Here is a 4,772-nt window from a genome sequence, read left to right as displayed (position 1 = left end):
TGGTACAGAGAGACTGGTTAACCACTGGTACAGAGAGACTGGTTAACCACTGGTACATGGGACAGAGAGACTGGTTAACCACTGGTACATGGGACAGAGAGACTGGTTAACCACTGGTACATGGGACAGAGAGACTGGTTAACCACTGGGACATGGATCAGAGAGACTGGTTAACCACTGGTACATGGAACAGAGAGAGACTGGTTAACCACTGGAACATGGGACAGAGAGACTGGTTAACCACTGGTACAGAGAGACCGGTTAACCACTGGTACATGGAACAGAGAGAGACTGGTTAACCACTGGAACATGGGACAGAGAGACTGGTTAACCACTGGTACAGAGAGACTGGTTAACCACTGGTACAGAGAGACAGAGAGACTGGTTAACCACTGGAACATGGGACATAGAGAGACTGGTTAACCACTGGTACATGGGACAGAGAGACTGGTTAACCACTGGTACATGGGACACAGAGACTGGTTAACCACTGGTACATGGGACAGAGAGACTGGTTAACCACTGCTACATGGGACATAGAGACTGGTTAACCACTGGAACAGAGAGACTGGTTAACCACTGGAACAGAGAGACTGGTTAACCACTGGAACATGGGACAGAGAGAGACTGGTTAACCACTGGTACATGGGACAGAGAGACTGGTTAACCACTGGTACATGGGACAGAGAGACTGGTTAACCACTGGAACATGGGACAGAGAGACTGGTTAACCACTGGTAAATGGGACAGAGAGACTGGTTAACCACTGGAACATGGGACAGAGAGACTGGTTAACCACTGGTACAGAGAGACTGGTTAACCACTGGAACATGGGACAGAGAGACTGGTTAACCACTGGTACAGAGAGACTGGTTAACCACTGGAACAGAGAGACTGGTTAACCACTGGTACATGGGACAGAGAGACTGGTTAACCACTGGTACATGGGACAGAGAGACTGGTTAACCACTGGTACATGGGAAAGAGAGACTGGTTAACCACTGGGACATGGGAGAGAGAGACTGGTTAAGCACTGGTACATGGGACAGAGAGACTGGTTAACCACTGGTACAAGGGACAGAGAGACTGGTTAACCACTGGTACAAGGGACAGAGAGACTGGTTAACCACTGGAACAGAGAGACTGGTTAACCACTGGAACATGGGACAGAGAGAGACTGGTTAACCACTGGTACATGGGACAGAGAGACTGGTTAACCACTGGTACAGAGAGACTGGTTAACCACTGGGCTATGGGACAGAGAGAGACTGGTTAACCACTGGTACATGGGACAGAGAGACTGGTTAACCACTGGTACATGGGACAGAGAGACTGGTTAACCACTGGTACAGAGAGACTGGTTAACCACTGGGACATGGGACAGAGAGACTGGTTAACCACTGGTACATGGGACAGAGAGACTGGTTAACCACTGGTACATGGGACAGAGAGACTGGTTAACCACTGGGACATGGATCAGAGAGACTGGTTAACCACTGGTACATGGAACAGAGAGAGACTGGTTAACCACTGGAACATGGGACAGAGAGACTGGTTAACCACTGGTACAGAGAGACTGGTTAACCACTGGGACATGGGACAGAGAGACTGGTTAACCACTGGTACATGGGACAGAGAGACTGGTTAACCACTGGTACATGGGACAGAGAGACTGGTTAACCACTGGGACATGGATCAGAGAGACTGGTTAACCACTGGTACATGGAACAGAGAGAGACTGGTTAACCACTGGAACATGGGACAGAGAGACTGGTTAACCACTGGTACAGAGAGACTGGTTAACCACTGGTACAGAGAGACTGGTTAACCACTGGTACATGGGACAGAGAGACTGGTTAACCACTGGTACATGGGACAGAGAGACTGGTTAACCACTGGTACATGGGACAGAGAGACTGGTTAACCACTGGGACATGGATCAGAGAGACTGGTTAACCACTGGTACATGGAACAGAGAGAGACTGGTTAACCACTGGAACATGGGACAGAGAGACTGGTTAACCACTGGTACAGAGAGACCGGTTAACCACTGGTACATGGAACAGAGAGAGACCGGTTAACCACTGGAACATGGGACAGAGAGACTGGTTAACCACTGGTACAGAGAGACTGGTTAACCACTGGTACAGAGAGACTGGTTAACCACTGGTACATGGGACAGAGAGACTGGTTAACCACTGGTACATGGGACAGAGAGACTGGTTAACCACTGGTACATGGGACAGAGAGACTGGTTAACCACTGGGACATGGATCAGAGAGACTGGTTAACCACTGGTACATGGAACAGAGAGAGACTGGTTAACCACTGGAACATGGGACAGAGAGACCGGTTAACCACTGGTACAGAGAGACCGGTTAACCACTGGTACAGAGAGACTGGTTAACCACTGGTACATGGGACAGAGAGACTGGTTAACCACTGGTACATGGGACAGAGAGACTGGTTACCACTGGTACATGGGACAGAGAGACTGGTTAACCACTGGTACATGGGACAGAGAGACTGGTTAACCACTGGTACATGGGACAGACAGACTGGTTAACCACCGGTACATGGGACAGAGAGACTGGTTAACCACCGGGACATGGGACAGAGAGACTGGTTAACCACCGGTACATGGGACAGAGAGACTGGTTAACCACCGGTACATGGGACAGAGAGACTGGTTAACCACTGGTACATGGGACAGAGAGACTGGTTAACCACTGGTACATGGGACAGAGAGACTGGTTAACCACTGGTACATGGGACAGAGAGACTGGTTAACCACTGGTACATGGGACAGAGAGACTGGTTAACCACTGGTACATGGGACAGAGAGACTGGTTAACCACTGGTACATGGGACAGAGAGACTGGTTAACCACTGGTACATGGGACAGAGAGACTGGTTAACCACTGGAACATGGGACAGAGAGACTGGTTAACCACTGGTACATGGGACAGAGAGACTGGTTAACCACTGGTACATGGGACAGAGAGACTGGTTAACCACTGGTACATGGGACAGAGAGACTGGTTAACTACTGGAACATGGGACAGAGAGACTGGTTAACCACTGGTACATGGGACAGAGAGAGACTGGTTAACCACTGGAACAGAGAGACTGGTTAACCACTGGTACAGAGAGACTGGTTAACCACTGGTACAGAGAGACTGGTTAACCACTGGTACAGAGAGACTGGTTAACCACTGGTACAGAGAGACTGGTTAACCACTGGGACAGAGAGACTGGTTAACCACTGGGACAGAGAGACTGGTTAACCACTGGTACAGAGAGACTGGTTAACCACTGGTACAGAGAGACTGGTTAACCACTGGTACAGAGAGACTGGTTAACCACTGGAACATGGGATAGAGAGACTGGTTAACCACTGGTGCATGGGACACAGAGACTGGTTAACCACTGGAACATGGGACAGAGAGACTGGTTAACCACTGGTACAGAGAGACTGGTTAACCACTGGTACATGGGACAGAGAGACTGGTTAACCACTGGTACAGAGAGACTGGTTAACCACTGGAACATGGGACATAGAGACTGGTTAACCACTGGGACAGAGAGACTGGTTAACCACTGGAACATGGGACACAGAGACTGGTTAACCACTGGTACATGGGACAGAGAGACTGGTTAACCACTGGTACATGGGACCGATAGACTGGTTAACCACTGGTACAGAGAGACTGGTTAACCACTGGTACATGGGACAGAGAGACTGGTTAACCACTGGTACATGGGACAGAGAGACTGGTTAACCACTGGTACAGAGAGACTGGTTAACCACTGGAACATGTGACAGAGAGACTGGTTAACCACTGGAACAGAGAGACTGGTTAACCACTGGAACAGAGAGACTGGTTAACCACTGGAACAGAGAGACTGGTTAACCACTGGTACAGAGAGACTGGTTAACCACTGGTACATGGGACAGAGAGACTGGTTAACCACTGGTACATGGGACAGAGAGACTGGTTAACCACTGGAACATGGGACAGAGAGACTGGTTAACCACTGGTACATGGGACAGAGAGACTGGTTAACCACTGGTACATGGGACAGAGAGACTGGTTAACCACTGGAACATGGGACAGAGAGACTGGTTAACCACTGGTACATGGGACAGAGAGACTGGTTAACCACTGGTACATGGGACCGATAGACTGGTTAACCACTGGTACAGAGAGACTGGTTAACCACTGGTACATGGGACAGAGAGACTGGTTAACCACTGGTACATGGGACAGAGAGACTGGTTAACCACTGGTACAGAGAGACTGGTTAACCACTGGAACATGTGACAGAGAGACTGGTTAACCACTGGTACATGGGACCGAGAGACTGGTTAACCACTGGGACAGAGAGACTGGTTAACCACTGGTACAGAGAGACTGGTTAACCACTGGTAAAGAGAGACAGAGAGACTGGTTAACCACTGGTACATGGGACAGAGAGACTGGTTAACTACTGGTACATGGGACAGAGAGACTGGTTAACTACTGGAACATGGGACAGAGAGACTGGTTAACCACTGGTACATGGGACAGAGAGACTGGTTAACCACTGGTACAGAGAGACTGGTTAACCACTGGTACATGGGACATAGAGACTGGTTAACCACTGGTACATGGGACAGAGAGACTGGTTAACCACTGGTACATGGGACACAGAGACTGGTTAACCACTGGTACATGGGACATAGAGACTGGTTAACCACTGGTACATGGGACAGAGAGACTGGTTAACCA

The sequence above is a fragment of the Salvelinus fontinalis genome, chromosome 27, assembly GCF_029448725.1.
Source record: "Salvelinus fontinalis isolate EN_2023a chromosome 27, ASM2944872v1, whole genome shotgun sequence".
Classification (NCBI taxonomy): Eukaryota; Metazoa; Chordata; class Actinopteri; order Salmoniformes; family Salmonidae; genus Salvelinus; species Salvelinus fontinalis.
The sequence above is the reverse complement of the archived record's forward strand: the minus strand, read 5'-3'. Positions refer to the sequence as shown.